Here is a 26,824-nt window from a genome sequence, read left to right as displayed (position 1 = left end):
GGTGTAAAAGTTTTGTATTATTTCCCTTAAACATAAATGTATAACTATATGAAAGCCTAACATTTTCTTTTCAGAAACTAGAGACAATGAAAAAATACGAAGCTTTGAAAAAGGTGGGAATGGTTGAAGTTCTGCAGACCAATTTTGCTTTAAAGCTACATACAACACAACACAAGCATGTAAAAGTGAAATAACCGCCTTTCTTTATGATCTCTCCTGATCTGCGTCATCAATCACTCAGCCTGAGTCGGTGGCACGAGAGCGGAAACTTCAAAGACGGGTCAGAGTCGGCCTACAACGGAGCACGAGTGGCACGGCTCAAACCGCATTGTGTTCGCACAACAATGGACGACCATTACGGTGGAGACTGTTATCAGCCGAGGCCTACCAGGGAAGGTTCCTGTCTCATTGTGATCCATCGGAGCAGATTGTGTTCACCGGAGAGCTCAGACTAAACATATTAGGGTGTAAGAAGACACACCTGAGGCTTATCTGATGGGAAATGGTACCGGGACAATGTCCTGAACTAAAAAAATAAAGTTTTTTTAGAAAACTGCGTCACTGTGACTTTAGACCTCCTTTTACTTGATTCTCTTAAAAGTATTGCACTTAAGGTAGCGTGTGTTTACACAAGTGAGCCTTTATTGTCTTTGCAAACTCTGAAAACAACATGTGGACCCAAAAAAAAAATCCAAGAGTATCCCTCGTTAAAAGTCAGTGTGACATCTTTTAATGACAAAGCCGTGGATGAATTGTTTATGCTGCTTTTATGGGTGTGAGTTTGTGGAGTGAATAATTCGGAGGAGAGAAAAAAGAAAAGGAGGGAAGGCAAAGACACATCTGAAACATATGGGAGGAAATCACATTGAAAGCAGTGAGCAGTAAATTAATGGTAACAGATGCCAAGATGTCTGGGTGGGGCTTTTTTTCCTTCTCTTTGCTTGATTTTGTTTTTTCACAGAGCTCTTGCATTCTTAATGTTGGGAAATAACAGAAATAAAACTCTGGTCACTTCTTGGCTGCGATACCTGCTTCATACGGCAACAATTAATTCACTGATTTACAGTCATAATAGTTCTGCGACTGCAGACAGTGATGTAAATTATTGATGCAGACCTGCAACTTCTGATGAGATAAAACAGATCTCTGATCTCTGAATGTTTTGGCATATTCGAATATGTTTAAGCGTGTGTGTGTGTGTGTGTGTTTCTTTGTGTACAGCAGGGTTGGCCTATGTCCAAGCATGAGCTGCAACAAAGACAACCTTGCTCTTAATGGCACATATCTGGGAGATGGAGGAGCACGATACATGAAAAGCGCTGTGATCATTACACTGATAGCAATTATCCTTCAGGAGGCTCTAATGGTGACACACACACACCCAGGCAAGCTTGCAATCAAGGGTGGTGGGCAATTAAATGCTTTTTGGTGAACCTTTAAAGACGAACAAAGGAGAGACACCATCTTCAAGAACAAAAGAGGGAAAGAAATCAGGACAAAGGATATTAATGTGGTTTATTAATCTTTTCTTAATGTGTGGCAGTGGCCTGAAAGGGGGTGTTGAGAGGGTCTCCGTGGCTTTGGCAGGAGTATGATTGAGTGCAGGGGCCAGCGTGTTGGAAGGGACAAAAACAACAAGGTAATTAAAGCTTAAAGCGTGCCGTTTATGCTCCGCCATCCGTGACGGCGTAAGGTGTCTTCCGTCCAAACCCCAATGAAAAATAAGTCAGGTAATTGTCATTGCGCTATCCGTGTCAGCATTTATTAAATGGGTAATTCATCTTCATGGAGAAGGCAAAAGAATGCAGGTAGGTTTATTTGTGGTAATTGTGGCTGCTGAGTCTCTGAATAATCCAGATTATACAGATATTTTTCTACAACTGACCCCAAAGGAGAAAGATTGTCATTACTTTTAATGCTTAACTTTCATTTTAGTAATTTAAGTTATTCAACAGTTTACTCAGTAAAATAAAATAAAGAAGGGAATAGTTTTGAAAATAACTGCTGTAGTGTTAGCTTCAACTGCTAGGTGAGCTATTACCTTACGTTTACTCACGCCAACAGCTTAAGTAAACATTAGCTTTAGAAATTTGTAGGATATGAATCAGCCTGAAAAGCTACAAATGTAAATGTTAATCTTAGCTTAGGCAGCTATTACCTTAAATAGTTATCTCTATCAGCTTTTAGCCTCAGTAGTTTGAGAAGCTGCTAGCTTGAAGTTATTCTATTTTGGCCTTGCTGCTAACCTATTTTCTTGAATGAATTATTCTCTGAATAGTTTGAATAACATGTAAAACTGGAAGCTGCTTGTAGCTTTCATAGCAGCTAGCTTGAGGAGCAGCTCAATCCTGGAAAAATCAAGAATTAGAGCCAGAAGATAAGGTGAGTTTCAGAAATATTGTATAACTGAATTGCAGCTTATACGAAATGCTAGAGAGAACATGTAGTTTGACCAATGAGTGCTTCAGAAATTACACAGTGTTTTACACAAAGAAAATTGTTTGTTTTCACTAGTAAAGTAAAATATTAGAAGCAATCAGCTTTTAAGATGAAAACTTTCAAATCGTCCAACACTGTAGCACATCCAGCTTAACAGTGATCTGCAAAATGGCAACAGGAAGTTAGCTAAAGTGCTGTTGCACTTGTACTACCCATGGCATAAGATTAACACTGTTGACCAATTAAAATCCAGGAATATCTTCCTCCTTACACATCAGTACAATATCTATAGACAAAGCATGTAATCGTTATTGCATTCATTTATTATGTGGGTAATTTATATTCAAGAAGACGGCAAAATAACTCGGGTAGGTTTACCTGTCATACTCTGACAAAATCAGAGTTTTCCAGGAGAAATGACAAACACACAGAAAGAAATTATCTTTAGCAATACACTCCCCTGAGGGGCTTTTTCTTGTTGGGAAAGGAAAGTCACCACATGGAGAGAAACCTTTGAGTTAAAGTTTTCGAAGGCATCGCCAGCACCTCCCTCCTGCCACACATTTCACATTCTGTTTCTAGTGTTCTTCTTTTTTTGTTTTCTCAAAGTGCGACGGGTTGACTAAAGAGAACGCACCCCGTTGTTTATTCTCCCCCTCGCGCGGTTACAAAGAGGAGCGTAAAAAAGTTACAAGGTTGTCCCCCGTGGGGTTAGATTTCAAACAGCACCTGTCAAAGCAGATGGGGCATTTAAATAAGAGTCTTTAAGAGGTATTTGTTACAGCAGAGCTCAGGAGTACCTGCTGTGCTCGCCGATGCTTTTCACGGCTGTCGTTTCTCTTGCAGAATCTGTTTGCTGTGTTTGCGGGGATAAACATCACATTAAAAAAAAAGAAAAAAACAAAAAAACCCACTGAGGCCACAAATTACACCAGAGAAGACTGCATTAATGTAGCTGCTGAGGCGAGAGAACTCATGTCTGCTTGTGCTACTGTGCAAGATGTACCGCATATATAAATGCTTAGATATGAGGAAAAGACAAGACAGAAATACAGGTTCTGGAATATAATGCAGCAAAATACTTACAGAAAAAACCCAATCAAGTTTATGTTAAATATTAGGGTGAATGTGTGTCACATGACATCCTTCTCTGACCTGAACTTAATTCAAAACAACATGCTGGTTTGAAGACGTCCACCGCAGAGCGCTGACGGCACACGAGGCTTCGTTCTCAGCATGAGCTCACACCTGGGAATGTTCTGAGTCCAAACATCGCCCTGGATAGATGTGTCCTCACAGCCAAGCGTGTCTCCAAGGACAACAAGCAAGATTTATGTTTAAAGAAATCAACATAATTAAATATAAATTGCTGAAACTGAATCTCTAAGTCTTGTTTCTATTCATGTTTAAGGTTGCACTAGCACTGCAGCACAGCTAGCTGCTGTAGAAAGTTAGAAAAGTAGCTTCAACAAAAAAGGAAGCACAGAGAGTAAGATTTTCCTAAATCTTTTGCGTATTTGGGGATTTATTTCGTAAAATAAGTCAGAAATGCTCCAATAATTAGGCAGAATGCTACTTGACATTCTATTGGTTGGTGTTTGCAAAGCAGCCAATCCAGGAGCCCCATTCATTGTCCTTGGTGCTGATTGGCTGAAATCCCAAATCAACCAAAAAGGGAGACTAGATGTTTCTACTGTAGTGATAAAATGGTTTCCCATGTCCAAATTAATTCATATTAAGGTATATTTAATATTTGAAATGTTGAACAAGCAGTTATAAGTTTTTAGACAAAGCAATGTTATTATTGTACTTTACCTTTTGGGGTTAATACATATAGCTGGAATAGAAAAAGAGAAATTTGGGAAAAATAAAATAGATTTAATACAACTCTATGCTCTACATTGTATTATAAGATCTACCAGCGAGAACTATATACTGTAGATCTGTTTTGCTAATATCTGAATTTAGGTGTTTCATTTCAGCTGCTCAGTTCTTTAAAACTATTACTAAACCGCCGAATCGCTCATCCATGGAGTCCAACTGAGCGCTCTCACTGGAGAAAATTGATGACAAGCGCTTGTAGCCGAGCGGAGAGGAAGTAGATGACAGGCCAGGAGTTGCCATGTCTGAGATTGATCCCCTCTTGAGATGACCGTCCTGTCACATCGGCTGCATTTGTGCTTCGGAGCTCTGAGTCCAGCCCTCTTTCTCACTCTGGGACTTGAAGCTTGAGGTCACTGCGAGACGTTCACCTCGCCGTCCATCGCCACGGCGCCAAGCTCTTTCCATGACAGGAAGGAGACACTGGTGGATTGTGTCATTTCCATCTCTTCTTTTTACATCTATGTGCAGCTTTTGCTATCCTTCAATCAGCAAGAATGTAAATGAGGATTGTCTCTTGTTCTTTGCATGCTGAACTTAATTCAGATTGTCAGGCACTTAAGAACTGACAAAACACTTTCTCCGACTCCCCGTCATTCCCTCTGCTGTCAGAGGAGATAATAAATAAAAATGACTTCTGCGTGGGCGGAGGCAGAAAGGCCAAGACGGAACATCAAGAGATGGACAAAGTGTTTCCAGAGGCCTGTAGGGAAACCGCGGACCGGCTCGCACTTCGATGTGTACACACAAACACTCAGGATGCAGGCGGGCGGCCCCCTGCTCCCCCAAGGCTTATAATGGGAATAGGCAATGTGACAAAGAGTTAAAGGCATGGCAGGCCGGTGTCCCAGATAATAGGACAAGCTGTCCACAGTCGCTGCTTCTTGCTTTGGTATGGCCAAACAAGGCCTAATGTGGCGAGCTTGTACCCAGCTGGGGGTTTGACAGAGGGTTGGGTGGGTAGATAAACGAAACACAGCCTCACCACACAGCTGTGCATAACCCAAAAACTTCAGCTTTGGAAAGGCATCAAACTCAGATAACTGAGTGAAAGTCAGCCACAACAGGGGAGCAAATGAGAAGGTAGAAAGCAGGCACAGAAGTAGAAACCAGCAGTAAATCCAGCAACATCAACCACAAGATGAAAGAGACCAAAACAACAGAATGCCCTTGCTTTGTGGGGGTTTGCAATACTTTGCTAGTGAAGGACAATTGGTCCTCGGTGTAAAGTGAGCGCTTGGCTTTTAACGGACCTCTGCATGCCAAGTCCTCGGCAGGCAACGGCTGGGGACGCTACCTTCGCTGTCATTCAGCCCCCATCTCCTCGACTAATCTTCTTGGTGCTATGGAAGAGCTTAACAGCTTTGCAACACTATCCCTCCCCAAATGTCATTATCACAATGTAGTGCGCCGGCCGAGCGTCTGCACCCGCTCCCTGCTTATCGTTTTCTTCATGGGGAAGTTGAAGGCAGGCGTCCGCTGACATTCACCGAGCTCTCGTCCTCAGCCAGACAAAACACATTCACAGAGAGTCATTCAGAAGTCGCTTCTGCAGTTTGGTGTTCACTGGAGTTATATGGAAACATGGCTGGAGGTTTTTATCGCGTGATGGTGGATTTATTAACATTTTAATGCTGTTCTTAAGACTACAGTTGTGTCTGATGCTAAATATACCTCTAAGTGTTATATTTCTCTTGTAATTGTTCACCAGTTGGGTAGTGTTGGTCAGGTTTCTGGGTAATCTCATAAGACGTTGGTAACAACTGTGAGTACTTCAATTTCTATATTCTGAAATTACGTTTTGATTAAGTCTGATGTAGAAACAGACTTATTTAAATAAATTATATCATGTTATGGTGTCATTCCTCATCATTTTATGCATGTCTCCGCCTCACAGAGCACAATTACCCCCGACTGCCTCACTCTGCTCCTCCAGACTAGCGGCAGCAGCAATTAGCAAACACCTGTGTATCATATCAACCACTTCGCAGTCCAACATTCCTAAGAATGGCTGCAAACGGCAAAATGGAGGAGCACTGATGTGACAGTCTGAAAGAGTAGGAGGTTCTTAAAGAGACAGAGGCCAATTTTAGGGATATGATGGTTAATCTTAAGTCATATTTGATATATACAACATTTTTATAACATCTAATCTTGATTTTGCTGTAAAATGGCCAGGAAAATGTATAATACTTCCCATTTAATGACATGAAATGTCACTTTAATTAAGAATCCTGCTATGTTTAAGTGCCCACTAACTGGGGGGAAAAGGCTTATAAAAAAAGCCAAAACTGCCCAATAAACCAGATTTAAACTTATGTTTAAAGTTGGCACTACTCAAGTTTGATGTAGACCTAAATATTTTTTAAGAAGCATTTAATTTTGCCAAACAAAATTAAGACAACAGACAACAAAAACTAAAGCTAAAAAGCGACTTATCTACGCCTTAAACTCTAAGTATCTTTGTTTGAGATGCTGTGCAGCTGGATGGATTTTTGCTCCGACATTTTGACTTTCACATAATTGTTAAGTATAAATGTAGAAACAATGTGTTTTAATTAGCATCTCATAATCTCAAATAGCATCTGAACTATGACCCCAAATCCCAGAGGAGCTGAAAAGTGACTTCATGGACGCAGAGAAAGACGGAGGAAGTTCAAACTATCCTAATGAAGAAGAATCATATCCCCTACTCCAACATCTCTCTGCCTGGGTTTCTAAACAGCCAGAAAGATATGTAAAGAGGAGCGAAAAAAGCAAATGAGGTGGACTAGCAGTGGTTAAAGCATTTTACTTGGATTATACGACACTTAATTTCCTTCTGGGATACATAAAATATTTCTGAATAGATTTTTTTTCAAATTTTCTAATATAAAATCTATGAGATACTTTGTACTGTTCAGAATTATAAATTTAAAGTTACAACATCTAAGTTAAATGTATATTTAAGTTTGTTTTTGTCTACTTTAAACTCTAGATGAGAATTTCAAACATCCAGAAAAAGAACTAAGCTCCTCAAAAATCACTTATTTGTTCCGTGATATGATCATGAAAGGTCTCCGTACACGTCGCGTACATACATACAAAGTGTGTGTGTGTGGGTGTGTGTGTGGGTGTGTTTGTGTGTGTGTGTGTAACGACGCCTCGCATATTTCATGCAGATGATGCCTCCTCTCTCTTTCGGTACAGCGGGACCCGGCGGGGAGCCGCCGCCGATCTGCGGCTCGGTCGTGATCTGCGAACTCTTCACTCTTTGTTTACTCTCACACAGAGTCGGTGATGAGAGCCTCCTCTTCCTCCTCCCACCCCTCCTGCCACCACCTCATTACCTCCTCTACCTGATGGGCCTCTCTCTTCCTCTCCCTCTTCACTTTTATTTATAAATGTATCTATTTTAGCCCGGCTTTGCGGGTTACCGTTTTTAATATCATCGGTGAAACATGATTATTACCTCTTAATGCTGAAATTACGGGGGCATTCTTTTTGTCATCCCCGCCGTTGCATTTTTCCTGTGTAGCACCCCGTGGCAGGAACATCTTTATCTCCCCATGTGCTCCTAGTTTTAAAACCTTTACCCCCGCTGTTTGAAAAATATTTCTCATTTTCCTCCCCCATGGCGTGGAGAAATCCCCATAGGCAAACCATTAGTGATCTTTCTGCCTTTCCCAAACACTTATTACTATCACCCGCACTCCTTGAGCTGCCTCATTGGCTTTTGGTAAATTATGCAAATAAGGTGATCTTCGAACATATAGTTTTGCTGTTTTTCTGCAACTGCGCAAGTTTGCACAGCCCCTCCACCAGAGCAGCCGCGGCACCATTAAAGTGACTGAGCACGTCAGCAAGATTTATGCATCAGTGACAAATTATAATGCTTTGTCGCTAATTTCCCCCGCTGCTTCTTCACTGCACAGGTTTAGTTATGTGTTTGCCTTTTAGTGAGGCCTTTGGTTGGGAGTTTTACTGTTTTTTCTTCTCTCTCCCATCTCTGCATATCAATGTGTCACTTCCCTTCACATCTGCAGAGACAGGAGGCTGCAATCCATGCGAATCTGCTGTTTGACTCATTACAGATAAAGCTATTCTGGAGTTTCACTTTCTGAGGCAAACAAAAGGGCAGGCAGGGAGGAAGAAGATGTACTTTTTTACTTTCGATTAGCTTATTTTTGCATTAAAAAGATAGAGTTGTTTGGAAATGGATGAAATAATTTAAAAGTGACATTAAGTAGAGACTTTCAGAGGAGATGGAGAATCGGTGAGCTTCATGCTCTGCGTAATTGTTTTTCATTTACTTTGAAAACATCTAGCTGAAAAGATGGGCCGTTTCAATGAACAGATTAGGGCCTGCGAGCACAAACAAATGACAAATCCCTCTTAACCCTGTGAGCTTCTCGCCTCCCCCCCTCTCCTCGCCAACAAACACACCTCACCCCGTCAAGCGCTTGGCTCCGGCGATGTTATTAAACACAACTTTCGTAGATTTACTTCCTTCAAAAAGTGCCATTTAACCAGGCGGCGGGCAGGAAGGAAAAGCAGCGCCGGGAGGGGAATTACAGGTTGCCAGCGCTTCGTCTCTGCGGAGGAGTGACAGGGCCGTCATTTTGCCGGCGGGGCCACCTCCCGTGTTGTTGTGACAACCGGTCATTACACATCGCCGAGATGCTCTCAGCTGCAGGTTTCAACCCAGATGCAAATGGACGCAAATGGGCTCCGACCGCGACCAAGCTAATAACGTACTTTTCATCTGCTTCTATTTTTTCTTTTTACTCTCCTCTGAATCCCCCCTCCAACACCACCAGCTCTTTCTCTTTCTTCTCCTGGCTTTTGCTCCACTCTACACTTAGCTATTTAAGGTGGACACTTGATAGTTTCAAAGGAAAATGTAGGGAAGATTTAAGTTATTACAGCTAAAGATGCAGAAACGAGGAGAGATTAGAATAAAGCACAATGCATCATCTGGGATGTTCACTAATGAAATCAGACTCCGTTTTTCCACCAGGATACATTTTTACACTTTTATCTGAGCCACGTTTGTCAAAACAATTCAATAAAATTAAGAGTTTTCTAAATAAGAAACCAAATAAGGTAATTTATGTAAATGAAATGCATTAATTAGTGTTGGTGATAATGTTTAGAATCATGATAATTTTGTCGTATCTTTTATTTTTTATGTAAAAGTTTTATTTTAGTCTCTTGCACAGTTCTGACTTAATAAAGTTTGGATTATTCAGCTAAAATAAACAACATAAATTATGTCATTTGCATAAAAATGAATTTTGTGATTTTTGTGTTGATGAAGGATGATAAATGTGACTTTTTGTTTCTTTCCACTTTTATCACAGACTAAAACTTGACATAAAGTCAGGAAGAGGAAAAAAATATAGTAGAAGTAAGAAAAACTAAGAGTTAGCATCTCTTTAATTCAACCTTTCTGACAGTTTTTCAGGAAAATTTGCAGTAAACTCAAAATGATGCATTAGCGTGAAAAAATGTTAGGATCTGTTGATTTTGCGTAATTGTAAAAAAATCAAATTATGTAAACATATTATTTGTAGTGAGAGTCCTAACATGGAGCCCTGCGGAACTCCTCTGGAGTTTGGAGTAATATTTTTACAAATATTAATTTAGATTGATTCTATCAGTCCAAATGCATCTCAATAAATTAGATCACTGAAAAGTTTATTTATTTTAAGAGTTTAAAACAGACATTCTGAAGGGTTTTATTTTTTTAGGTGAATTAAAATAATAACTAAGAAAAATGAAAACTGTGTATTTTCAACATAGAAATGCATGGTCCTTCTCTGCTTACCTTACTGTTTGTACAACTTTTTCAACCACACGTTTTCCTTCCACTAAACTTTCCACCAATACGATTAGACACAGAATATTGTGAACAGCCAGCCTATTTAACAATGTTCCCAAGTCAAAAGTATTCCCCATAATTCTCTGTATTTATGATCATTTTAAGGATTTTATGTAATAATTCATTAATAACCAAAACTAACTGGAATATAAATGAAGAGACTGAATTAAAAGTCTATTTTACTTCTTTAAATATCCTTTAAATATGAGCAATTATGGTAAAAAAAATTTTAAATGAAGTAACTTGTGAATGAAATAATTCTTAAAACATATGAAATTAGCATGAACAGGTTTAAATGCTGGTCCTCTGATTTTAATTTTTAATTATGAATCCAGATACGTGTTCCTGTCTGCCCCCGGCTCACTGATGCAGCGAGTTGTGCAGAGCACAATGCGATTTCTTTTTCTTCTGCAGAACCCAAATGATGTCCCTCATTGCCATAAATAATAAATGTGCGCCGATGATGAATGAGCTTATCAGCGCGGTCACTCAGGTTGTCTCTTTTGGTTTTCAGCAGTCCGTCTGAGCGTCTGCGTGCCGCCGCTCGTTTTACCGGAGCTGCTTCACCCAGCTGCTCCCAAGGTGCTTACTCAATATTTTTACAGTCGTCTGGGTTCGCTGTGTTCAGTTTTTGCTGCTTTCTGTTAATTCACCTCTTTTGCTTCATTGAGTTTAATTAAATTTACATTTTTTTAAAAATACGTATAATTAATTAAAGCAAACCAACATGTCCTCTGATGAGATCCGCCTTTTTAAAATAAAAATTAGATTCCCTGTAAACTGATTTGCTTCTTGGACGGTATTGTTTTGGAAAATGCTCGCCCTCGTTCTCAGAGGTCAGATCTGATTAAAGTCCCAGTCCATTAGCAGCAGCGAAAAGCTTGTGTTCTGGGTAAACAGTAGCAGCAGGGGACAGCTTTTCACAGACAGGAGCTGTCCACCTTCTGCAGAGTCTTTTCACTGTAATGGGACAAAATGTGACAGGTAGACAGAAACCAGCAGCTGCACAGGAGTCAAACCAGGAGGAGACAGGAAAAAGCATCATTACTACGTCTGTCAGTGACGATTATTTGGGACAGAACAGAGCTTTAATATTAAGGCTGTGGACTAAATCTATATATTTCATAGCTTCTGAGAGACAAATTATACACACTAAGAATTTATCATTGTGAGAAATATTACTTTTTAGCAAATAAAGGTCATTCTTGTGTCAAAAAATTTTAATATTAGATGAAACCTATTTTTCAAAACAAGATTTATATTCTACATTATGACCTAAAATCATAGGGAAGACTGCTGTCGACTGGAAAACGTAGTGGAAGGAAAACATACAATCAAAATGTTTTGGTTTATTCATATGGAGAAGAGTAGAGTAGCCAAAAACTTGACTCAAGTAAAACTAAAAATTATTAACTTTGTAAAATTTCCAATGCTTTTCTTTAAAACCGTACAAAAATAGGTGATCAGAGGCCACAAAAAATAGATATTTGTGTCCAGCAGTCATTGCTTTCTTCCATTTTTCAATTTCAGAAAAATGGAGGAATGCATTTTTGATATATTTTTTAAATATATCACAGTTTAGCTCAATTTAAAAACATATTTTCATTTCATTCGTCCAGTTTGAAACTTAAAACCAAGCAGCAAATTAACAAAAGAATAGAAAAATATAAAATAGTTGCATATTTAATATAAAATAAAGAATGTGTATTTCTTTTATGTGTTGCTTTTATAAACAAAGTGGACAAACTGATCTTTAAAGATTTGTTTAAGGTGGTGTAATCATGGAAAATGTTTCAAATAAATTAAATAAGTTTTGTTCATTGACTGAATTTCTTCCGGTTTTTTGTCCTTTTTTGTTTAAGATTATCAAGAAACTTTAATAACGGACAACTATAGCCTAAAAAAAAAGCTTTTACTCTTAACTTTTGAGATCAGGTTGGCTTGGAAAACAAAATAAATATTTGAAAACTAAAAATTTAAACACTTTCCCAAACGCTCTCTGTTGGCAGTGACGTCATTCCTCGACACGCTTTCGGTCGAGTTAATCTGTCAGCGGACGCAAACTTCACAACCATTAATCCTCGTATTGAGGAAAACAGGACGTTTTTGTCAGGAGACGGATTCCCCCTCAACGGACTAATCGGTCCAACACGAGAGGCGTGGCGCTAAAGACCAACGACTAGCAAACATGGATGATGCCGTTTAAAGTCTTTATCTTCGCACACTCCGGCTTAATTGGATCACTTGCTGGAAGATTAACCACTGCTGTGTTTTTACTCTGTTTTATGCTTCAAATGGTCCAGAAAAAGAAATACAATGTTGTTGTTGAGGTCTTATGTGGACATACGATAAATGTTTTGGTTGATTTTGTGTTTTTACAGGAATCTTGAATGCTAAACCAAAGTGTACCAAACACCATCAAGTCGTTGTCCTTGGGAAGATGAAGACGCGTTACAGTAAAGGCAAGAGAGCAAATAGGATTTAAAACGTCTGGGCCAAAATTTATACTTCTATGTTCTGCGATAAAGTGCTCTATAATCTGGAAATAGAGTTCCCTTTAAAATATTATGTTTGAAGGCAGAGGATAGAGAAGAAGAAGGAGGAGGAGGAGGGGTAAGTAAGAAAAAGCAGAGCTCAAAGCAGGCCTCGTAATCTAATAAATTGATTTGCAATATCCTCTGAAACTGTGAACTGATAAATGTAGCTGTTCATGTCGCCCCGCCTCGCCTCTAGCTCTCCGCCTAATGTGTGCTGCAGAGACAAAAGCGACGGCCCCGATAGTTTGGAAAAACTACTCCGGCCGCCTTAATGTGAACACTCATCTGGGCCTCGCAAGTGGTCACCCAAGGATTAGGGAGCGTCTGCGCTCCTAAGCTCGTCCTCTCTCCTCTACCGCTTCTATTCTTTGACCGAAAGCGAGCGCGTACACCCGAGACACGGCATTAAACATCCGCCACAAATATAAATGTGTGGGAAAAAAACAGGCAGATTATCCTTGGATATAAATGTTCTTGGGAGAGCCGGACAGCTGAAGCCAAAGGGAACAATAAGTGGTTGAGTTTAGCCGAGGCAGATTGCGGCGCAGCTGAAAAACACGACGCCACACGAACCCAGATATATAAAAACAAAACTAATCTGAGACCCCGGAGGAGACCCCGCAAACCGTTTCTAACTGCTAGCAGGGGAAGATTTACCACCCGCGACTCTGCTGGGCGGGTACGGAAGATGCCACCCTACTCTCCCGCCAAAACATTCCAGCGCACAAAAGAGGGGGCGAAATCACAGAATGTGATTTGCACCCAAATCCTCTCAAGTCCTCCGAGTGTGGCGCGTAGCGTCTCTTTGGAGGAGCCGGGCTCGCCTCCCTGAGGTACTCTCACCGTTTGTTTATCGGCGCCGTCAGACGCGAGGCGTACCTGCGAGCGGATTACCGGGGAAATCTGGAGCAGCATCAAAACGCAGCCACAAGAAGAGACTAAGATGAAAAGAAAGACGGCGGCTCTGGGTTTGGCACTGCGGCTTGGACCACACAGATCATCGGGGACCCTCGCATAAAAACACTCTCTTCCTCTCCGTGTATTTAATAAATGCCACTTGACATTGGGGGAGGCTTTAGCAGTCCTCCCCCTCCCTGCTTTGGAGGAATGAGGACTTGCTCTGGATTTGGGCAGTTGGCGGGGCCTATCTCCACTCTGGCAGGAGGCATCAGGGATTTCATGGCTGTTTGCCCGTCCTGGTGCTTTTCCTCTGCCTCCTGCCCCATTTGTGCAAAACCGTCTCTTTTTTATAGCCCAAGTTGGTTTGCAAAGATTTTTTTTCATTGTCTGACCTCCAGCAAACCAATAAACAACTTTTAACCAGCATTTCAATACTTGCTTGGTTTTCACCTTTACTCTAAGAAATTACTCAAGAATAAAAACTGACTTGGTAAAATTTCCAACATCTTTCTTCCAATAGTACAAAACAACATCACAGACCCTAAAAATTATATTTGAAACAGAAAATCATTGCATGTTTTCTTTTCTGAAATATATCCAAGTTGTTCACATTTTGAAATCTCAAAAAAGTTCAACCTTATATAATTGGAGATGGACAACTGACCAGCATTTTTGATCAGCAACCTGAGACCAAAAATGAGATTTTGCACAATTTATAAAATTTAATAAACGATGAATTTTTGTGTTAACTTTCCAGTTCACTTCCTGTGTGCAGCTCTTAAATTGATCCCTTTTGGACACATTTACTGATTTTTTAGTCTGTAAATACTGTAGTTTCTGGTTGTATTTTTCAAGGATTTTATGTACAAAAATTTATATTTAATAAATAGTTGATTAGAAACTGAAAATGAGTCACTTTCAGCCTGGTAATAGAGACAAGAGATCTACTAAGATAAAGAAGGTATAAATGACAAACAGAAAAATGTATGTGTGCTAAATCTGCTGAAAAGATAAAACCAGCAGTTTATTCTAAAGAAAGAAAAGCTCATTGTGCTTTTATAATTTATACATTTGCACCTCTACTATAGTGTGTCAAGTAGCATTGCATCTAGGGTGTTTAATGCAGCTGCAAGGTTTGCACATCTGCATCGCCTCAGAGAGAACGAGGGCTGCTCGGCCAGCTTGCAGCTGCGGCCGCCTCCATGCGGCTGCAGGAGTTTCGTTGTTGTACTTCCTCCTGATGTGAAAACGTTGGATGTTCCTGAGTGCCTCTGCGTTCACCACAGCCTGTGTGGAAAACCCAAAGAAATCCCAAACTTTAGCTCCAACACAGACTACAGCTGGGGCGTGTCAAAGCCCAGAACAACACCGAGCCTCCGCACTCGCACACACGGGGAATATTGAGTGTTGTTTCTCCAAGCCAGGATGATATCACCCACACTGCCTTTTCCACCTTTTCACACACAATAACCAGCCAGCAGAAAACTCCCAGCATCCTCTCGACATCTCGACTGAAATGGCAAAGCTATAATTACAGCAATCAGCAGCAGAGTCGACTCCACGGCGCAAGCTGCACTCCTGCTTACACGCCGCAGTGGAAGATAGGGACCGCCATGATGGATGGACCAGCGCTTTCCAGGCCGCTGGACATCATCATCTGCCCCCCTCCCATTTCCTGTTTCACGCTGACCCCTTCCTGCCCCCATCAGGCCTGAGATGGATCCAGACATCCAGGAAGGAGGGGGGAGATACAGCAGATTAATGTGGGTAAACACTCCAGGAATTGTCACTTTTCTTCAGGCTACTTAAGTGCAAAGAAAATAAGAGCAATCAGAATAATAATACAGTTTTATGTTCTCACAGCGGAGATAAAGTTAGGATAGGTAAACACTGCAGGATTTAATGGACACAACTGTGTATGAGTTGCTCTGCTGTTAATCAAAAACATTGATTAACTGATCGTTATCTATATGATCAACTACATAAAAGCTGGAGTTCTGGAAGATTACAGCTGAGTTTTAAAACCAAAGCAGAAAAGAAGGACTGCAGTTTTCTGGCCAGTCACTGATCATCAATACTTAAAAATCCTGACCTGCTGGTTACGATTTTGTCTGATTACAATTTTTTTAAATGACTGACAGCCTCAGTTGTTACCAAATTGACAAATCCACAAAAAAGTCGCTAGATTTGTTTCTTGTCGCTGTTTTGAAGAAAAGAAAGTCGCTAGTTGAGTCTGAAAAGTCACCAAATAAAGCAACAAAGTGAGGTGACCATTGCTAATAAATCAATTAATCAAATGATCAGTTGTTTTTCTATATATCTATTCCTTTCTTTCTACCAAAGACTAGATGACAAGAGGTTTCAGTTTGGTACATTTTCCCTTTTTTGAAGGGAAAAACAAGCAAACAGGTTTGTTTGTAAAAGTTTAACAGATTATTTCCCTGCCGACTCTCCCTGTATAGTGCAGACTTTCCTAAACTGGGAATCAGTGGTGAAATCTGGCAAAACAAAAACAAAATCAGGCCCCTTGCAATAACTGAGTGTAAAAACAAACCCATTCTACAGCTAAATGTGATTCCACCGGTCCGACATCTGAAGTTTGGTTCAACAGGACAATAAACCCAAACATGGCAACAAATCTACAACCAAACAACTGAAACAATCAACAAGACGCTGTGGTGGGAAGAGTTTTTTCCCATGTGATAAGTAAAATAATTTGGTAGTCGAACAAATACTTTAAGGAATTATTGACTTAAAACATATCTATATGTATTTTGCTGAAAAATGCTTGTAAATTACTTTTGTCTTAATTCAAGTAAACAACGAAATTCTTGGTAAGTTAAAGCTGCAAACTAAATTCATGGGGTGTACTTACTTTTACACACAGCTCTGCTATTTTGGTCCATTCTTTGTTTAACAAACATTACAAGTATAATCTTATAATGTAATCTCTGACCTTGGCATTGCGTTAAAACGTTTTCATTGGCTCCTTCTCTGTAATAATTTAGTGAAATTAATTTTGTTTTCATACGTTCGAGGTCACATTTAAATCCATTTCAAAGCAGATGATTTGTTTCTGGAGTGTACTTTCTTTTAGCTGTGAATGTTGACTAAGAGGTGCAACTTAAACACATCTTTAAGGTGAAATTTAAATATTTAACTTGGATTAATTACTGCTATCGCTTCACACTGGTTATTATTCTTTCCCCTGAAGATCTCAGGACCACAAGGCCTCAGTGTGGGATTAATACCATTATTATTATTATTATTATTATTACTGCAGCTTCAACACGACATGGATCTGTTCAGTGTTTGTCTGGTTTTTAAACCCTGACAAGAAAAACACCAACCCAAAGCGATTCTGATATTCATTTCTATTAGGACGAATCCTCCTGACTGTAATCTATCAAAGTCACCATTTGCTTCCTTGGAAAAATGAAACAGGAGCTCGTAACTCGAAGTCGAGTCCTCCCCATGAACCCTGCGCAAGAGCAGTTGCAAAAACGCCTGATAATCCACATAATTACAGTCATTTACGCTCCTCTGACCAACTTTTACTAGGAATACCTGGACTGGCTGCTAATGTTGCGCACTGGGAAGGCTTGTGTACTCGGCTGTTGTTTTAGGCTGCGGTCCAAAGCCACTCCAAGACGGTATGTGGCTCTGGCAGGGAGAATAAACAGCCACCTCGCTTCATTCTCCCACGTCTCTTTGACGCGCGTCTCTGCTCCTCTGCGACTCCAAAGAAAAGCACGCATAAAACACGGCACTTTGGGGAGAGAAAAAAAATCAGAGGAGGGCTGCATGCCTAAAAAAGGTTACAGAGTGGAAAAAAATGCAGATGCATGTTGGCGAAAGGCATTCGGACGGCTAACATACTGAATTCTCTATCTAGAATGATCTAAGTGACTCAGCAACCTCTGGCTCCCATGAAATCCTGCAGACTGACTTTCCTCAAACGCAACATTTACAAACTCAAACAGTCTAAACAGAAAAATAAGCAACCTCCACTTGAAACAAACAGGTTTGTTATCTGATCTAAAAGCTGCTGAGACCAACACAAGAATTCAAAAATACTTTATTTATCCCGAAAGGAAAATTAAATGTTGTCCAAGTGTCTTGAACAAGTCGATGTGGATGCAGTCAGTTCTGCAACGAATCTGACTGAAGGCATTCTGCTAATCCACCTCATTTGCTTTGCTGCTCTCTGTTTGGATGTACAGATAGAGATGTTGGAGTAGGGGATTATGAGCCTTCTCCATTACTTCCAACTCCTCTGGCATTTGAGGTCAAAGGTCATGTATAATTTGAGCTTTTTAGAAGCTAATCAGCTGCTTCCCACCAGTCTTCATCAGTAGTTCTCCAGATTTTTCCACATTTCTCTTTAGACTTTCCGTGGTTTACTCTCATCTCTCGTCTAATTGATTTATTTTGTGCAAAGCTACAAGACAAGAGAATAAAATGCCTGGAATGAAACACAATCTGCTCCAAACAAGCAGTATTTACTGGGAAAAAACCAGTAAAGTTCTGACCGGAGACATTCAGGCGCTAAAAGCTTGCTTTTTATTTGATGTCACCCTAATACATCTGTTTCATTTACATTAGAGGGTTTACTGTAACATCTTAATCAGATTGGACTAGACCACTTGAAAACTTTCTGTTTTTTGGTTTATTTTCACCTACTCAGAGTTGGACCTGCTGATTTAAAGAGGTTTGAAAGATTGAACTTTGTATTATTTCCATGTGTGAAGCTGTTACTGAATTATATTAGGTGGATTTGAACATTTCCTTGTATGCAAACTGTGCTGTGTGAACAATTTAAAATGCTGTACAATATAATGCTGCAGATTTTATGTTGCATGGGTGAGTTACAGACCTCTTATGTAACTTTGGAAAAGTCTCCAACAGTAAATGGTGTTGAAATATTTGCAGTAATATCCTCATACCAAAAGCAGAATTATGTTTACCCTGAGCTGTTACTACAGACACCTCATATTAAACTCAACAGCCCATAATAATCACTTTTTTTGTATTTTTCTTTGACATAACATTTCAGAGCAGGGCTATCAAACTACAAACCTCTTTGCTTTGCTTCATCACAACTGAATCAAATAATTAGGTCAATGAAAGAATAATTCAGACCGTTTGATTCTGTTGGACCTTGGATGGGTCTGAAAGTTGGAGAACGTTGACACTCAAGGAGTTTGACATCTGTACGTTTTAGAAATTTGCATTTTGCGCCACTAGATGTCACTATAATTAAAATTTAAGCATCTTTAGTTGTATTGCTGATTGTGATGGGTTAACATAGAAATAATCGAGTCGTTTCAGTTTAATTGGATTTTATATGAATGATCAGCAAAGATGGATGGATGAACTGGTTGGATGAATTGATGGATGAATGTATGGACGGATGGATGGAGAAACGGATGGATAAATAGACAAATGAATGAATAAACAAACGGAAAACAGACAGATGGATGGAAAAATGGTTGGATGAATAAATGGAAAAATGAATGAATAAACAGATGAATGGATGAAGAAACAGAAGGATGAACAGAAGGCAGCTGGATGGATGGATGGAGGGATGGATGGATGAATAAATGGACGGATAAACGGATGGATGGATGGACGGACGGGTACGACATTTGGACAACTTATCGGGGAATAAAGTCTGGAAATTTTAAATCTTTTTATCCAGTTGAATCAAATTCCAGACTTTTCCAATCAGTGAAGGAAATAATCAATAAGATCATTTAACAAGCAAAACTTAAAAACAGAATATTGTCGAGCTTAAATCAAATCAACTAAAATACGGAGCGAAAGTTGAACAACTCTGCGTTGCAGCTGGATGAGCTGCTGCTCTACCTCTCCATCCCGGGGAGTTTCTGCTCCTGAAGGTGATTCGGTCGGACAGCAATAAATTAACTCCTGAAGACACTATCTCTTGTTTGGACAGCGCGGAGGAGACAAATGGCCGTCAACGCGTTGCATGACAAAGTGCAGGCTTCATCCGAGCTGCAGTCATACCTCTGCGTTGGCGCCTTAAGAGCTGCTGACTGAAGGCCTGACAAATCAGCGTCGACAGATCAACCTCCACCTGGACCCCCCTTCTCTTCCCCTCGCTGCCGTCAACGTCGGCCCAGGATCTCGGAGCTGACGGGTAACGGCCCGCGGCGTCGCAGTCAGAGCCGACACTTTGCAGCGAAAATACCAAACACCACAGCTCCTGTTCGGTCATGAAAAGGTGCAGAGGTTCATGTCTCACCTGGTTAAAGAGAGCTCAGGGAGACATTTTAAGGGATTTTCTTGATCTAGCCATCTCAAGGAGACTTTTGTTGCCACATATTATTAGAAATTTCCAACACCATTTCCAAAAAGCCTGCTGCTCCTGACATTCTGTTGACTATACATCATGTGACAGCGAGTCTATTTGTGTCACAGCAGGTTGGAGGGGAGGGAAAAATGTCAGAAATGAGCACGTCTTCAACTCCTCCACGCATCTGCTCGACAAAAGGCAGGAAGCTTTTTCTAACGAGGAGCTCTGTGCTGAAAGGTCAAGTTTTTAAGATATTTAACACTTTAAATGAGTCTATTCTCAACCAAAACCTCAACAAGTTGCAGAACAGCATCTCCGGAGTGAACAGATTGACAAAAACTAAATCAAATGATTCAACTTATCCAGATGTGTCACCATTAGGGCTGTGACTAAATTATTTTAGGAATCAGGAAAAAGAAAAAAGAAACCTTCCACCTACAATATTGTAAATACATTAAAAGATGCAAATAAACAACTCAATTCATTTTTTTAAATAAAAAAATAAACATTTTAGGGCTCGTAGTGCAACAATCTAGCATTCCTTTCCCTCTTCTGCAGTTAAAAAATCCTAACATCAACATGCAAAAAGCTCAACCCTTCCTGGTGGAAATAAAATTGCCACTTGAGTAGATCTGGGTAAAACAAATAAAGGTTGTTTTTAATATTAAATGCAAAATATATCTATTTTTTGGACAGTTTTGGGTTAATTTCTGCTTTGAGTGTGTTGCTCTTTCAGCAAATAACCTTTTTTGAGTCTGTAGACTCTAGTTAGCGATTAATTACTAAATTAGTTGACTATTATCTCAATAACCGTTTCAGCCTTGGTCAAACTGCCAAAGTCTGGATGAAGACCCAAACCTTCACCTTCAGATGAAACTAATAACCGCCTTCAATCTCCAAAGAAACTGCAGCTTTATCTTTAAAAGGAACAAATTTAGTTGATATTTTTTAGGTAATCATCCTACAAACACAAATACTGCTCTTGAAAAACATTTTCATTTGTAGGATGCCAGTCACAAATTACTAAACTGATCACTGTAACTGCATTTAGTCAAATTTATTGGTTGTTTTTTTATAATCCTATTGGAGAAAACAGTAAAAAAATTATTCCCAACAAGTTTTGTATTTGGTCATTTAGCAAATAGAAATTATTTTTGTTAAATCTAACCGAAGAGAAGTAGTGAAAGTGAGAAAGAAATGTGTTTGTGTTTTTTTATTAGGTTTATGAAAATATCTTGTTTCAACTGTAAATAATGTTTTCCACATTTAGGCTTTTAATCCAATATTAGATTATACTTTATTACAAACCTACGCAGCTTGACTATCAAACACTTTCCAAACCTTTAGCAAAACACTTAATTAAAATTCAAGCATTTTTTGTAAAAACTGTTTGGCACGGTGGCGGCAGAAGCATGTTTCAGGAATATAATCAAAATTTGTCAATTTCCCTTCAACTTAACAGCCAGAAGGCAAAAACTCAGACATGGTTGGTTCACAGAGTTCAAATATCCCAACCTGGGTTTGTTTTAATGATCCAAAATGGCCTTCCAAAAGAACAAACCTGGAAATCAAGGGAAAACTTGCAGACTACGCTTAAAATAAAACAAACAGTGATCAAATATCCAGACAGAATGATGCCATAATGCTATAATCAAACATTAGTGGGTGAGAGTATGTATATATATGAGCCTGGAGGAAGCTTTGAAACTTATTTTCAGAAGAAAAAAACGGGAAAAGAAAGAAATAACTGGATTTAGTTTTGCACGTTAAGACAACAGACGCAGATTATTCCCGTTCTCTCCGACGTGGATCTGCTGCCGCTGAAAACATCAGAAAGTCAAGAAGCGTTCCCACCACGGCAGGACGAAAAAGACAAGGTGTGCACGCTAATACGAAGATGCAAAGCAATCATGGAGCAGCATATGGAAAGAGACGTAAAAAGCTAAAAGCCTTTCATAAACCCCCCTAACAGATCCCACTCATTGTTCTCCAGATGCCAGTTAACGGAGCCAATTGAGAATTTAAGCATTTCAGAACAACAAGAAGGTATTTAACACCAGCTTTACACACACACACACACACACCGATTCAGATATTGTTCCTCCTTTGATGAAATTTTCTTCAAAGCACGCCTCTTAATGTTGGCGGATCATCCGGCTCGGCCCACTTGTTTTCAGATCCTTTTAATTTTAATTTTATACTTTTTGTTGCAGCTCCTCATTTGCGTGCCGAGGTGTTTTACCTTTAGGAAAAGAAACGTCAGGATTTATTATCAAGAAGATAAAAAAAAAGGATTCCTTTTCCCGGGAGACTATACAAGAAAAAACTGAAAGAAAACAGTAACAGTATGTATTAATGTATGCCCTTTGATGTCTGGTTTGCAGAGTCCTGTAAGCACCATTAGCAATTTAACTAAAACGTCACATTTGTGAAAAACGGATGGTACATCTGACACGGGAGGCTGGGAGAAGACGGACGCGCGTTTCTGCAGAGCTGGAAACCAGAAGGGCCCAATTAGAAATGTTTTTGAACTGGAGCAGAAAAGAGTGTGTACTGTGGGATCATAAATTCACATCACACATTAGCTTAGCTCCCTCTGGTGGACAAAAACGGCTACGGCGTTTTTCCAAAGTTACAAAAACACACAGGAAAATGTATGAATGCAAGTGGAAAGCTTGTTTGGAGGCTTTATTTTGCAAGAAATACCCAGAAAATAAATTAATTCATCTCAAAATTATACACAAAAAACTTAGTTTGTTTTTTTTTAATCCAGTCATATTTTTTAAATTTGCTAAAATGAGATTCTAAAGTGTTAAAAATTGTTATTAGGTCTAGATGTTTTTATTTTTCACATATAAATACCAGAATTAAGAAAATTAGATTTACTTTAGTCTTTAAAAAAAATCCAAATATCTGTTGTATAATTGTGTTTAAATGTGAGCAGAATTAAAATCTACTAGATATAATACATTCCTCGTGTTTCAACTCTTTGCAGAATTTTAAAAAGTGAAAATTTGTATTAAATAAAAACTATAAGTCATGTTTGATATCAAAAAGTGTCAAAATGTGCCCAGAAATGCCTCACAAACTGAATCTAATAATTAACCCGACGTGCTTGGAGGCAAAAAGTAAGGAGCACTTGAATGGAAACACACGGGGCCGTGTTCACTGACTAATATCTGGCAATTAATCACTTGATTAATACGCCCTTAAACACACAAAGTGGCAGTGACAAATTCTGCTCGCACGCCTTCGCGATCCCCCCCGAAAACGATAATTGTCCAATGAACGTCCCATTTGTCAGCGAGGCTTCCAGTTTGGTTGTTTGTACCTCCACCGAGGTCAGGCTCCACGCGCCTGAATCGCTGGTGTTTCACACCAGTAAAACCAGTGGCTGCAACACGCCGAGCAGTGTAATTAAAGGAAGCTGTAAAAGTTGCATCAGATGAAGCAAAAGGAGGGAAATTATCTCTGAAGTGTTTTTGTTTTGTTTCTTGTGCTGAATTATTAAAAAGGCCGACTGTTTTCTTGTTTTTCAACCATTTCTGCGTTTTTAATCAGGCTTGTTGCAGCCAATCATGCTGCATGACGTCATAAAATGGCAATCTGAATCTCTTCTGTCTCTCATCCAAGATTAAATTACTGTGAGCGTAAAGTTAGAAACGATGACAAAACGAGCATTTTATCCATCACAGATTATTAGCCGGATCCTCAATCAGATGCTCCAAAAATATAACAAACATGTTGTGAATATAAATGACCCAAAAACAAATCCATAATTAAGGATTAATGTTACAGACTTAGAAAGTGGGCACTTCATTTTGAAGTGACTGACACTGACGCTGATAAAAGCTGAAACTGTAATCGATTAATTTATTTTCTGATGCTAAAGTTTAAAGATTACGTTCAAGCAATGTTTAAAATCTACAAATTCTGTATGAATAGACGACAAAAACTGGGTTGGTGCTGGTGTCAAGTGTGTCCATCACCCTCTGGATTGTCTTTTTCGCGGCGTGTGGACATGAATGGCTGAGAGGTCGGCCAGGCGGCTCGGCAGCCCGAGTGGAGCGCTGGGAACCGAAGGGGAGGCAGCAGCGGCCGCGATCCCCTGGTACTCCACTAATGAGCTCCAGCGCTGCTCCTCAACATCACATACAGATGGAGCAAAGCAGAGGGCAGCATGCAAAACCCAGCTCTGCAAAGCAGCTCGGAAAATACTGAAGTACAATAAGTATGCACATGATTACATGTTCATGGATTGCACATGGAGAGAGTGGAAAATTTAAGTTTCCAGTTGTTACTAAATGCAGCAAGCACTGAACAATGCAAACAAGGAGCTAAAATACTAAATCAAATGAGACAGGTGAGGTAATTGGGGAATGTGGAACAGCTGTGGTAGAATGAGAGAAGAGAAACTGAGGGATGGAGACTAAATATACAAAAAGATTCAAAAGAAGAGGATAATAGAAACTGCCCTGGTAAAGGAGCACAAAAAATAAAAGATGGCAAAATCCTAATAACATAACTGAGTACTGATGATTTAACAGTGACACCTGACAGAATGTAATCTGTTATTTGTTTTTGTTTATGCAAAGCACTTTGAACTGCCATGTTGCTGAAATGATTGATAATAACAATAATGAACACAAGGAAGTGAACTGAACAGATGAAAATACTGAAACAGCAGTAATATAACCAGAGATGATCAGAAAGGAAACGCAAAAAAAACCCAAAACAAAACAATTCACAAAACAGTATTTCATAAAACAAAGCTAAAACTTTAAATCTGACTTTATGTCAGCAGAAACTCTGACTCACCTGGGCCTTTACAGACAAGGAGATTTAGGGAGTTTTCCCACTGGATAGTCCAGTATATTTGCAACATTAGTTTCCTTTTCAGCTGGTGCAGTTCTCTGTCACACAGCCCAAACCGTTGGAGAAACATGTTCCCCTCCTCGCCTGTGGTGGCGCTGCACCAAGAACCACTGAAGGAAAACCTCAGAAGAAGACACTGACCACAACTTTCTTTTTCACAAAATGCCATCAAGGTTTTTAGGCGGACCAGAGTTTGTTTTTTTTGGTCACACCTCCACAAATGAACCGGACTTTCTAGCCAAACGGACCAGAGTTTGATTAAAGTGGCCCAAAAACGCTGGTGTGAATGCTTAATAAACCGGCCAAGTGCGTCTTCCAACCAGTTTATTCTTGACATTGAAGACATGCCCTTGCTTCATGCAAGAAAACAAAACAAAAGCATTCAACTTAAGTCTGTTAAAGTGACTTATTTCTCTAAAACAGATTCCTACGGTGTTTTTCTTCCATCTTATCGTTTCCATAAACAAGACTGCCAACAGTCAGTCAAGAATCAGTCTCACCAATCGCACTCACCCTACACAGTGCATCTCTAACCATCTTGATGGTCTTCTTATCCAGTAAATAAGACTATCAACAATTACTAACACTTACACAGAGACGCCTGATAATGTCTTCCAAGAAGCAAACAAATTGAATTGGTTTCTTCTCCTGTCAAAGGAATCAACTTCCAGTAATTACCCCACATGGCAAACAAAAATAAAAAAGAAAGAGTGAAACGAAGAAAAGGGGGGAAATTTTGCAAGCCATATAATTTTTTTTTTACCCAAACATTTCTTCTAATGATATTGTAATAAGATGCCTTGCAATAGAGTGGGAATGGAAAACGTAATTACATGCATTAGTTTATCTGAGCGCTCGTACCGTCGCAGATCCATCAGTTTTTCAGAGCTCATCTGGAAGCCCATGCATCACTGTCAGGAGACGTTTGACGGGAGCTGGTGGTGGTGTGTGTGTGGGGTGGGGGGGGGGACGTGTTCATTTGTTAGCTTCGTTTAAAAGATGGCGCCTCAGATTCACTTAGGCCCAGACGAAGCAGAGCGGTTATGACAGCGCCATTACGAAACCACACATAAAACAGAGAGAAGGTCTGAGACGGAGCGCTCGGCGCTTTGGCAACTTCATCAGCTTTTTGCATTAAGGTGATTACAGTCGATGAGCAGCGCCCAAGTCGTGTTGTGAGTATTAATGATGAGATGACGATGCGGTGGCTGTTTTTTCCACCTGGACTCGTATTAGCTGCTGAGGCTAGCGTTAAAAACTCAAGGTTTTAACAGAAGCCTTTGAATGTTTTTCTGATCTATTTTAAATCATTTCCTCACAATTTGAGCTCATCATTCCTCTTGCACAATTTTTAAAGTTCATGCAAAGTTCACCACGGCCTTGAATGCATATTCATCTACAAGCTGAACTTTACTCAGGGATAACATCATTTGCATCACATAGTGAGCTTTGCTTTCAGCTAGAGATCAAACTTCAGATAAAAAGCCCTCAGCAAAGTCTGAGGCATGAGTCATATTTTAACATTTATGATCATTTGGATTCGTAAATAAGTTTATTTCACATGTTTTCTTTGTTTTAGTGCTCAGAATGTCTCTTTTTAATTATTTTAACTTTAACTAGGCCATATCAACAACTTGATTCTCTTCTTTTCAAGCAGTTTTGCAACAGATTTGTTGTCATGTTTGGAGACAAACTTCAGCTTTCCATCAAACGGATGATGAGTGAATATTTCTGATATAAAACGAGTTTAAATTCTGATTGTATTTGTGAGATTTACAGTTTTTTAGTTTGACGCTCCTCCGGTTTCTACTTTCACATTTCTCTCGGCTGATTAAATCATCAAGTTGTTGTTGTTTGAGTATCAAATTATTTATCCTAATAACCTGAGGGACTACATCTGTTGCCATCATACAAGCTTGTGTTTTGCATTGACAAACTGAATTTTTAATAAAAAAGACTCGGTCCTGTGACTACAGCATTTAGCTCATCATGGGACGCTTAAAAGTTTCC

Source organism: Xiphophorus hellerii, chromosome 24, assembly GCF_003331165.1.
Source record: "Xiphophorus hellerii strain 12219 chromosome 24, Xiphophorus_hellerii-4.1, whole genome shotgun sequence".
Classification (NCBI taxonomy): Eukaryota; Metazoa; Chordata; class Actinopteri; order Cyprinodontiformes; family Poeciliidae; genus Xiphophorus; species Xiphophorus hellerii.
Note: the sequence above shows the minus strand (reverse complement) of the source record.